General features: G+C 40.6%; 1 protein-coding gene across 1 annotated transcript in view; it reads right to left on the bottom strand.

Moving 5' to 3' along the window:
- Positions 1-4,181, bottom strand: part of RET (ret proto-oncogene) — an 88,396-nt gene extending 84,215 nt beyond the window's left edge. The window contains exon 1 of the mRNA XM_077822215.1: positions 4,122-4,181. The gene's annotated coding sequence lies outside the window, so the exon portion shown is untranslated. The remainder of the gene's footprint in view (positions 1-4,121) is intronic.
- Between the last annotated feature and the right edge of the window lie 8,542 nt (positions 4,182-12,723).

Here is a 12,723-nt window from a genome sequence, read left to right as displayed (position 1 = left end):
CAAAAAGGAAGCACTTCTTTACATGAATACAGTCAACCTGTGGAACTTTCAGCCAGGTGATGTGAAGGCCAAAACTATAACTGGGTTCAAAAGAGAATGAGATAAGTTCATGGAGGATAGGTCCATCAATGACTATTAATCAAAATGGTCAGGGATGCAACCGCATGTCCAGGTGTCCCTAAACCTCTGACTGCCAGAAATTGGGACCGGACGACAGATTGTCCTGTTCTGTTCATTCCCTCTGAAGCATTGGTTGCCAGCCACTGCCAGGAGAAAGGATACTGGACTAGATCAGTGGCTCTTAACCAGGGGTCCGGGGCCCCTTGGGGGGCCGTGCACAGGTTTCAGGGGGTCCACCAGGCAGAGCCAGCATTAGACTTGCTGGGCATCAGGGCAGAAAGCCCCACCGTATGGGGCTGAAGCCCGGGGCTCCGAGCCCCACCGTATAGGGCTGAAGCTTGAGCAACTTAGCTTTGCAGGGCCCCTGGAGGTATGGAGCCATGGGCAATTGCCCTGCTTGCTACCCGCTAACGCTGGCCCTGACTTTTATATGCAGAAAAACAGTTATTGTAGCACAGGTAGACAGTGGAGTTTTTATAGCGTGTTAGGTGGGGGGGAGGAGAGGGCGGGCTCAAAAAGAAAAAGGTTGAGAACCCCTAGATAGACCATTGATCTGACCCAGTATGGATGGCCTTATATTTATATATTCTATCATGCACACACGTGTACGTGAGACTACATCCAGCAGTCTGGACAACATTTCACGCTGAAATTTTCCAGTCCTAACCACACTCTTTAAAGGACACTTCATATTTTGTACAGGCTCTGCTCTAGTGTTGTAAATATTTTGCAAGATGTTCATTTCTAATATGATCAGGAACTATTTGTGAGGTTCTCAATGATTTTTTAGATAGAAGTATATATAATATGGGGTTATTATAACTTTGAGCCTTTTTTTATTGTAAAAGCTGAATAAGATTTTTTTCTTCAAACATTAAGGCCAACTCCAAAACAGACATTCGCTGTCTTTTACCAAAATGCTCATCAGTATATTGGAAATTAAGGTATTGAAACCTGCTGAGAGCAAAAGAAATAAAAGCAAAAGCTTCTCAATTTCATATCAATTCATGTGGTTTTTTTAAAAAAGTGTAGTGTTCAATTTACAGGCAAAAGAAAATAATTGCTAACAAAATTATACTAAGGTATTTACTGTCTGTTAAGTAAAAAGTGTGTATATGCATCACTCTTCTCCGATGGACAGAACAGAACTACTCAATTGTGTCATCTGCCCCATATTGCTAACAGATAAAGGAGAGTTTCCTCTAGTTCAAGTGGTAGGTATCTAGACTTTTGGAAAAGAAGAATGATTTCTCTGTCTACAGTTACCATAAAGGTGTGTGTGGTCCCAGGCTGTAGCACACTGACAACTGTGAAGTTCCTAGAAGGTCACAAATGTATTTATTTTATTTACATGCTGGTGCTAACACAGGAAGTTCAATTGAGGAACAGCAGAATTACAAAGTAGAAGAGAAAAGTACCAAATGAAAATGACAGCCTCTCCCCAGTATGCTTTTCCAAAGTCCAGGGACAGATCAGACCCATAGAATGTCTGAATCCCTAGGCACTTTATCAACCTTTCTTCACAATGAAATTATTGATGGCCATTCAATGAGTTATTTAAAAGCGAAAGTGAGAATACTGTAAATTCTTACTACAAGTACGTTGATAATGGCTGATAACATTTCTCTGGTTCATGTTTCTTTACTGTACAAGCCACATTACTATCAACATCCTCATATCAGCCTCAGACACGATATACTGGATTGTATTACATGCATACTGTTCCTTTATAGTGAAGACATTTTTATATGGATATTCAAATAATCTTTGGAATGCATTACGAGGAGGAGGAGGAGGAGGAGGAGGAGGAGGAAAGGACAACCACACATCCTACAGCCTTCAGAATGAAGGGCAAAAGCCACATTACCTTAGCTTTCCCAGAGCTGCAACAAAGAGCACGCAAGAAGGAGAGCACTAAAAAAATAAAAAAACAGTAGTCCTGACTGCTTCGGGGAAAGGGAAGGAAAAACGGGCTACTTGCTTATTAGGATTTGGGTTATTTAACACTTGGAAGCACTCAAGACACGAAGGTGATGGGTGCTATCTTATAAGCGTAACACCGTCATAAGAATGAATGAAGGTTAGATAGGATAAGTGAGTGCTGAGTGTACTAGCTATTCTGGAAACATATCCACGGTTGGGAACAGAACCCAGATTGCCAATAAATGCAGAGAGCGATTTGGGTCAAAGGTTAAAGTTACATTAGCTTAAGCTGTAATTTGTATATTTACTGGTTTCAGAGTAACAGCCATGTTAGTCTGTATTCGCAAAAAGAAAAGGAGTACTTGTGGCACCTTAGAGACTAACCAATTTATTTGAGCATGAGCTTTCGTGAGCTACAGCTCACTTCATCGGATGCATACCGTGGAAACTGCAGCAGACTTTATATATACACAGAGAATATGAAACAATACCTCCTCCCACCCCACTGTCCTGCTGGTAATAGCTTATCTAAAGTGATCATCAGGTTAGGCCATTTCCAGCACAAATCCAGGTTTTCTCACCCTCCACCCCCCCCACACAAATTCACTCTCCTGCTGGTGATAGCCCATCCAAAGTGACAACTCTTTACACATATTTACTGTAGTCCACAAATGTTATTTCAAATTAAGTTCAGAATCTGCCAACACAGCTTCCTCTTGGCTTACTCTCTTTCAGTATCATAGGTCACAACAATATCAAATACATTCTACCCCATGCCATAGGTTTTACCCTCCTCCGTTGGAATAGTGATGTGGATTGTGACCCTCAGAAACACAGCGTTGGAAACTTAATTCTGGATGTTGGAACAGCCTCTTGTTACCAGCTGTGGAATACTGCATTAGGCCAGCTATGGCTGGCTCCTTCTCATGGTCCAGTTCATAGTATCTGCCTGCCTGGCCCAATGGCTATACAAGTATATGGCAGCTGGGAACTTGGGATAAGTCAGTCCAGCCTTGGACATCCCAGAGTAAGCTGTGCTTTCTACTTGTTTCATATTCAGTTGACCAGGAGCAAATATTTAAAGAAGGCAGAGCCTGAAGACTTCAGGACCTCCCAGCTCTTCCAAAAAACAAACAAACAGCCAGACATGTCCAAGGTGTCAAGACACAGCCCCTAAAATCCAGGGAAATGGTAAAGAAGGAACCCCAAACAGGGGTTTAGAAGGCTCTCCCTCCACTTTCACTAGAGTCTGCATGAAGGAATCAGTTGAAAGCCTAGCACTATAGGAGGACTCCAGTGAGTCCCCATATCAGGACATGAAGGGCACTCAAGAATTAAACGTTACAGAGCTGCTGCAAGGCAGGAAGTTAATTTGCATCAAATCTTTCTCCTCTCTAGATCCCATGCAGCTTCGCTATCTCCTGAGCTTGGTTTGGATTGTCATGGGATCAGCATTCACAGCCTTCCAAGGCTCATGTTAAGCAGAAAGCCTCATATTTCCTTCTGTATGAGGCTGCTGGTCATCAACTGACAAGAGTGAATGAATGAATGAAAATGGATTATTTCCTAGGATTATTTATGGTAGCTAAGACCTCAAGCCCGCACACATTTACACACACACAGTTTAAATGTAAGCACACAAGTAGTACCATCAACATCCATGCTCCAAGTTAAGCCTGCACCTAAGTATTTTACATGAAATAGCAACTGAAAGGCTTCAGGTGGCAAAGTGAAAGTGCACAAATGTCCTGGCTGTCAGTCATTAAATAAATAGCAATATTATCATTTAAAAATTATTTATTATGCAAATAGAGTTATTTGTCCATGTATGCTGATAAACTAAATTGATGCCTTCTAATAAGAGCTCTATAGATAAATTCTGATATCTGCACATATTACAGGGGTGGCCAAACTTACTGACCCTCTGAGCCACAAAGTACAATCTTCAGAAGTTTAAGACCTGGGTCGTGCCTGCTCAGGCTTGGTGCTTCAGCCCTGCAGTGGAGAAGGAGGGCTAGGGGCTTCTGCCATGTGGGGTTGGGGAGGGTGCAGGGGTGAAAGTAATAATAAATTCTTACCAGTCCAGGGGCCAGCTCTGGTCCGCAGAAGGGGCGGTGCTTCGGCAGAAGGGACGGGGCTTGGGGTCAGCCTTCCCCAGCCAGCCCATCCGCGCTGCCTGGCCCCCGCCGCCCGGGACTCCAGCAGCAATTTAAAAGGGCCCAGGGCTCTGGTCCCAAGGCAGCTGCCCTTTTGCCCCTCCCCATCAGAGGCCCGGCTTTAAAATCGTTGCCCCTTTTGCCCCCCCAGCAGCAGCAGTGCTTTAATGTGGGCTGCGTACAGGCCAGTACCAGCTTCTTACCAGTACGCCGTACTGGCCTGTACCGCCTCACTTTCACCCCTAGGCGGGATGTGTCTCAGGGCGTCAGCCCCAGCAGGTGCCTCCCAAGACCTGAGACACCCCCCTCCCCCCTCTCCCCCCGGACAGAAGCCCTGAGCTCCCCTAAACAGTCTGGTACGCGGAGAATAGGGTGGTGGGGAAGGCTCCGAGAACCACACTTTAACTGTAAAAGAGTCACATGCAGCTCATGAGCTGTGGTTTGGCCACCCGTGACATATTACTTTACCACATCTTGCATTCTCTGGGGAAAGGCAGGAAGTGACAGACGGTCAAGCACAAAACATGTCACTGGTGTATCTTTAAACATTCCCTTGAATACTGGTAAAAGACACACAGCAAAAGCCCTGTGTAAAAAGTGATAGCTTCTGTTTTCTGAAGGTTTATGATGATTAACTTTCTTATAAATTTGATTTATGTAATTTGCTAACTGATTAATCACTTTACTTTCTAGCAGTTCCTTCCTGCTTATTTCCAAAGAAACAGTCAATTAGGACTGTAATTAATTCTCTCTCTCTCTCATGACAGAAAAATTTGGAAGGTTGTGACCTGCATGTATGTAGACAGCACTGATGGTTAATTTATAGTCCCCAGCCTAGTTCTTCTAATGCACAAAATTAATCCAAAACAAACCAAAACCACTATCTATGTTTCTGGGGTACATAAACAAGTAATTCATAGAGGAGAAACAATGCTTAATCCAGGCAGCAACACTACAGAAGCCTCTGCTGTTCTCCAATCTCAATGAGAAGGTTAAGGGGTGATTTGATAACAGACTGTAAGTACCTACATGTGTAACAGACTTGCTAATAGGGGTTTGTCAATCTAGCAGAAAAAGGTAAAAGAAGAAGCTGAAGCTAGAAAAATTCAGACTAGAAATGAACTGCAAATTTTCACCAGTGAGAGTAATTACGCATTAGAACAATTTACCAAGGGTTGTGGTGGATTCTCCATCACTGCAAATTTTTAAATCAAGATTGGAAGTTTTTCTAGAAGTTGTACTCTAAATCAACCACAGCTATTGGATGTGAAGGGGAATCCTATGACCTGCATTATGCAGAAGGTCAGAGTAGATAATCACAATGGTCCCTTCTGGTCTTAAAATATATGAATGTTCAGCAAATGTACTAAAATGTATGTTGCATTTCTACATATGTTTACTACAGTTCTATCTCATCAGCTCATCCCACTTGCATTACAGCAGCTTTTAGATCTAAGTGAATACAAATAAAGTACGAAGATTTCCCCATTATCAGCTCAGCACCAACCATTCAGAAAGTCCAGAGATCTGTTCCTTTAGGATGCTGTATCCTAGAGGTGCTTTAGGTATTTTTTAGCAGATATGTTATGAAAAATTCATTCAGGTTAACTAAAAGTTATGCTGACTGGTCAAACCTGGGAGGGGGGAGGAGGAAGGAGAGCAGAGAAGAAGAAAGAAGAGACTAGGATTCAGATTCCCATATTCAAACTCGCCATTTTAGTTCTGCATCAAATCAAAACTAGAAGAAACAATTTCCTATTCAGATCATCAGAACAGTTGATTTCACTAGATTTCCATCATTCAGGATGAAGGATGTCATAAAAATCTGCTCTAGCCCAATTCAGCCTGAAAGCCAACTTTCAATCCTCAGCCTAAACCAAGTTTTAATTCTAGTTTGGATCTGTACATGACCTCTTCAGATCTTCCCCCAACTGAACTGATCATAAAAATCAACAAGATGTTCAACACTCTTTTTTTGTTGAATCTCAATGAGAAAGAAAAACCTGGTTAACAAAAAGATTGGCATTATCACGAACAAGTTCAATAACACACACAACCATTTACATGAAGGGATGTGTATTTAAAATTAGTTTAACATTCAGTCAAAATGTGGCAGTTAGAAAGGCAGCACTATTAAGTTACACACAAACACCAAGGGATACATTCAAAATCTCCAATTGAACAGTGAAAAGTAATTTTAAAAATTGCTTTAAGACATTACACAATAAGGGTTAGATTCATCATCCCGGTCATTCTATAAACCCCGTGAAACATGGGAGTAGTGCAGTAAGGTGAATTATTTATACTACGTATTGCAGCATTTGATATATATTCAATTAAAAACCAAAATGTTAACTTCCAATCAATTTACTGATAATATTTAAAATAACCACTTTGGGAGAATAACTAAAGTTACCTTCCCACTAGAATTTTTTTTTTCAAATAACCAAACAGAGCTCCCACTGAAATTTGCCATTATTCTTTCCAGGAGGAGAACAGCCTTGCTTTTTCCAATAACTTTAACAGAGTTTGTTCCAATGTCTGCTTTCCTGGACAACATTTTTGGAAAATATGGGAAATTGCTTCCTTGAACTAACCTCTTATGGGGAAAATACTACTAAAACCATGTTCTTTGATACTGGAATAACAAACCAACCAGCCACCTCCACCACTTAGTAATAAATCATTCTATTCTTTGTTAATCTTAAAACATTTACACTATTCAGCCTTACCAGGATTATATCTTGATATGTGTATCAAAGAAATGATAGTTATAGGTGTATACAGACAGATAAATATGTACTTATAGATATTGTCAAACCATCCATGTTAGCTGCCAAAATGAACAAATGAGCACCTAAAGTGTTAATTGCTACACAATTCAAAACTGCAATTTTCTATCATTTAAGAAAGAAAATTTTCATCTCCACTGTAACCTGTATATCTTGGGGAAAATTATGGCATGAATAGTGCTAAACCTTTCCCAATAGCTTTTAAGTTTGATTTCTGAATTAAGGTTGTACTGAATGTAAATGCAATGTTTGGCAGTTTTCCAGATTAGTGTAACTACTATGCCTTTTCATTGAAGAAAAAAATTTCCAGCAAAGCTCAGATGTTAAGACTTTTTTTGTTGTTGTTTTAAGGATATACTTTAGATTACAGTATCCTTCAACTGAGTTGTTTGCTTGGATTTTATCAAGAAAGTGCCAGGTGTAGCGATAAATGTTCTTTTAACAACCTGAAGATCTTGAAAATCAAACCATCCCAGGAAAAACTCACATGTATGCAGGCTGGGAGCATACCAATGGGCTCCTGATTTTATCGGCACTTATTGCAATTAAGAAAGTCTATCTCCTGTCAGGAAAGCATTCAAATAAATTGTCCACCGCGTTGATCACTGTTCCACACCACTGATCTAACACACAATGCTTCAATAGCTAGGGAAATACAACATGGGCTAGAACTGCTGACAACTGCTTGAAAAACGTACCTTCTGGGGGAATCTTGGTCTTTTGGATCATACAACAGTCTAGCTTCGCAACTTTAACAAACCTGGGAATTAAAGAGATTGCTACGGAGCTGGAAATAAGACAAACATTGAGCCTCACAAACAAGCTGAGACTCCCACGGAAGCATCCAACATGGAAAGATTACAATATGTTATTTCCTCCTTCAAAAGAAAGACTATTTAAAGATGGATTTAAAACTTATGAAAGAACAACAAATCTTATGACTTCAGGCTGGTCTCGCTGCACATTGCAGTGTAATAAATCATTAGAGCAACCTTGTTCTCATATCTTGTTCCACAAGGAACACAGACACATCTCAAAGAAATTATAAACATACCGTAGCCCTACAATACATACAAGCATTGTGGAGGTCATGTAATCAATTTCTTAAGATGCAGACATAACACACGTATGGCTGTGTCAGCACCAAAGTGCCCATGAAACCCCATCATATGATGTTTTCAGTTCAACCCCATTTCCTACTTCCAGACTTTCCGACATTACTATTACCTGCATGTAGATTGGGGACTCACTCCTAAATTCTGATAGCAGGAGAACAGTAAGATCAATCATGATTTGTCACATTTATTTAGGAACACATTTATGAATTTATATACTATATTTTGTACAAACAAAAAACACATGGCACATTTAGTCATTTTTCACTGGCATCTGTCATTTTCCCAAAATCCCCTTATATATTCTTGGCCAGATCCTCACCTAGTGTAAATTGTCACAGCTCCATTGACTTGAGCAAAGCTGACAATTTATACAAGCTGAAGACTCTCTTTAACCTTTGTTTAAATAAAGGTTTTCTCCATTTTTTTACTTAGAACAAAGTACAGCAGATGCAAAACTAGATCACTAAAAATTTCTATAGACAAATATAGAGGATGTCTAAGTTACACCTCCCCAAAGAGTTTACAATCTAATTTGAAACATGAAGTTCACATTGAATAATGAACAGAAGATCATGAGGTTATACAAGATAGCTATTGCACAGCCTGATGATCTCAATACTGAAAAAAAAATAGTTAAGTGAGGTTTGGAATCTATTTATCTCAGGTACTTACATGGCCCCCATTACTGTAGTACCTGTCTCTCATTCGTTAACATATTTAGCCTCATGACACCCCAGTGAGGTAGGTAAGTGCTATCATCCTGATTTTTAGAGTGGAGAAGTGGCGCACAGATAGACTAAGCAATTTGTCTAAGTTCACACAGGAAATCTGTAGCGGAGCACGGAACTGAACCCAGGTTTCACAAGACACAGCCTAGTGCCTGTGCCACTGGACTATCTTTCTAAGATCCTTCTTGTGTCTTATAGAAAGTCTTTTAGAGAGATCTAAGTATGAAATTGATGGCTAGCTTTTCAAGCATTACTCAATACCAGTTATGTTGTGTTTGAAGGACCAAGTGGTAAGGCACTGCAGCAGTAATAGGTCACCAAATGTGTACATACACTAGAAAGTAACTTTTAGATATTTCAAGTATCCAGCCTACTTTGGAGTGACCCTATGGTCCAGTTCTTTAATTTGTTCAAATTTGGATGGTTTATTTCCTCATCCATACTAGGAAACAAATCTGACCTCAGAAATTTCATTGGCTTCCTGTCCATTACAGAATGCTCTGTAACATCTAATCTCAAGATTTCCATCAATTTGTCATCTGGCTGTACTGACCTCATCTCTGCCTAGTCTGTAACTCACTCCCTATACTTTTTAATATCGCACTTCATTGTCTCTTCTCCCATAATACCTTCACCATTTACAGCTCACCTACTGCTTGAAGCTCCCTGATTATATATAAATGCCATCCCTTCTTTCTAGCCTCTGACTTCCAAAATAACAAAAAACAAACCGCATGCTTAGCACTTAATAAAGTACACAAGTTTGAAAAATTACAATTAACACACATTAAACGTATATTTTAGGCATTTATGCAAGCGTCAGGGTTGAGACCACCAGAGCAATATCTGGAAACACATTTATTGGTTAGATAGAGGGATTAGGAGTCCAGATCTATTCCCAGCTCAGTCACTGAATTCTCAACTCCTGACTAAGTAATGCAACCTTTCCGTGCCTTAGTTTATCCACAAATTCTTGTATAACACTTAGCTACTCCACAGGGGCGGCTTTTTTAAAATGTAATGCTTGTAAATAGCATGTTTTGTCTCAGGAGCTCAGAATTATTAAATGTACAGAGAATCCACACATCGCCTTCACCTCAACCTCATGACAAAGAATTTCAGGGACAGAGTGAAAAAGGAAAGAAATCTTGGATTCCTAAAGTTGATGCATGTCAGTGTTTTCTAAGCATCTCTATGGCCCTGACCCCAAAACCTATTGACATTAATAGAAATAAACCCATTGAATTCACAGGGCTTGGGGATCAGGTTCTTGGTGACCATGACTTCCAAGTCTTTAAATAATTATGGTAGTATTTATCCGCCAAAACATCTAATAGAACGATGCATATGTTATCAAATGGCCACCACAAATATCAGAAGTTGTTATCCACATACAAACAACTGATATGACATTTTTGCAGGAGACAGCTAGATAGATTGCCATCACTTCCATTATTAATATTATGCATAATGTGCTGCAACCATCTTAGGACAAACTGTACTAAATTGTCATAATGTCTAGCTTGAACAGCCACGGCCACTCTTAAAAAGACAGAAGGAAGCTCTCTAAAATCTGTTAATATATCTCTTGTCAACTTCCTACTCCTGTTTTGCTAACAACTTCTAAAGTCTGTAAGATGTGAACTCTGCCAAACAAGCTTCCATAGGAGCTCACAACTCTGACCCTTCACGGTAAAGGTATAGTGAAGAGAGCCTCAAAAAAGTTTGTACAGCCAATTAGCTTAGCTCTCCACCACAAACTTAAAAAGAAAAAAGGCTGAAAAAAAATGGTTCCCAGGTCTTCTGGGAGAAATAAACTGCTCAAGCAGCAGAGCTGGCAGAATTGATGAAAACAAAATTAACGTTCAGAAAGAGAAACCGCAGATTCTTTTGTGCACAGAGGCGTCATCAGAGAGAGGAGCATGAGGGGAACGTGCTCCAGGTCTGTCCCTAATTACTCCTAATGGGCCTACACATCACATAAACCAGGAGGAAAAAAACAGGAAAATCTATTAACGAATCTGACCCATCAGTTATTGCATGTGAACACCCACGCAATATAACACTTAAATAATCAAATACATTAATTTAGCATAATTTAACCTCTTATATTTAATAATACAGGACCAGAAACCATCAGTCTTGGCTCTGGCAAAACTCCCGAGTAACAAATGAATTCTACCTAAGCAGGGCCTTCAGGATTTGGCGCACTGAACTTACAAGCAGTTTCCAAAGTTTAGTACAGGTTTTTAATGTGCTAATCATATTCATGTTTTACCAGTCAATAACGTCTGACACCAATTCCTGTGGCATCAGAGACCTTGCAGTAAAATCAAGAGGTCTCCTACCTGTAGGTTTATCTGCCCACACAGATGAAGAAAAATCCTAGAAGAAAGGACTTCCCTCTGTTTGGAACAACCAATACCCAGAGATTGTAATTCTAATTCACTTTAGCCAGATCACAGATAAATAGAGCCTTGCGCGGATATAAATCAGTATCCACAGCACTGCAGGGCTCTCCCGGGAACTGCAGCAGCTAAAGGAGCAGAATGTAGGGCTGCCGCTCCCAGGAGCCAGCGCCCCACGCCAGCGGCTCCTCTGGCACGGCTGTACCACCCCCAACCCTGCCCACTGGGGCAGGCACCAAGCTCACCGGCAAGTGTCCCTGGTCGCGCTTTTGCATTCCAGTGGCACACACGCCCCCAGACAGGAGACGCAGTCAGCTGCATGGAAGCTTTGGGGCGGAGTTAGGGGAGGTACAGCTGCGCCGGAGGAGCTGCTGGCTTGGGGCACTATCGGCCGGCCCCACGTTCCGCTCCTTTAGCTGCTGCAGTTCCCGGGAAAGCCCTGCAGTTCCGTGGATATTGATTTATATCTGCACAGACCTCTACAGATAAGCAAGACTCATGAAATGTTCTCTCCTGAGAACATTAGAGGAATATATGGGGGCCCTATTTCCAACAGATAAAGGCCCTGCCAAGCCAGTAAGATCCAACAGATTGGGAGCTTGTAAAGCATTCTGCTACTATGGTGGTTCGAGTAGTATTAAAAACCTGGAAGAATTAGCCTGAGATGGAGCTTAAATGTGAACACATGCAAAAATCTTCTTGTTTACAAAGGTCTGAGCTTGAGGCACATTTACTTAGATAGGCAGCTGAATCCACAGCAAAATTCCACATCTCCACAATATTGTTCAGAGCTCACCCCAGGACAGGAGCTTCACAAAGCATTGCTGGTGAACCTCAGATGTGGACAAGATCAACATGGCACCTGCAAATCTTACATACCAGAATACTGGACTTTGCACAGGTGAAAATAATGCAAAACAGAGGCCGGATATTGTTTGATTCACTGATGGAGTATTTAAAAGCAACCAATGTACATCAATTATCTCCTGATATTCAATGGCACAAACTTAGAAAGCATCAATACCAAGACCCACCTAGGGGTGATGAAGACAAAATCTGATCTGAGCTTTTAATATGATATAACAGTGATACTCAGATCTCAGTGTTTCAGGAGCCAAATTAGCTATCATTATTACCCAAAAGAGCCACGGTTGTGTGAATTCATTGTTTCATTACTATTTTTTATATATATATAATATCTCACAGAAAAATGACTGACCAAATATTATTTTCTCAACTACAATTGGTTAAAAACATAGTAAAAACATCCTGATTAGTTAATAATTAAATCACAGAGTTTTAATATGTGCTGCAAAGAGCCGCAGGAGACAAATTAAAGAGCCACTTGTGGCTCGCAGTCTGAGTATTACTGTGATATAACATCAAACAAGTCAAAGCAATTTTGGGGATCGACGTGGAAAAGAATCACAGATAAGTGAATCTGCAATTCCTCTCTGCATCAGAATACACTGAGAAAA

The sequence above is a fragment of the Eretmochelys imbricata genome, chromosome 7 (assembly GCF_965152235.1).
Source record: "Eretmochelys imbricata isolate rEreImb1 chromosome 7, rEreImb1.hap1, whole genome shotgun sequence".
Taxonomy (NCBI): Eukaryota; Metazoa; Chordata; order Testudines; family Cheloniidae; genus Eretmochelys; species Eretmochelys imbricata.
Note: the sequence above shows the minus strand (reverse complement) of the source record. Positions and strands in the feature narration are given on the sequence as shown.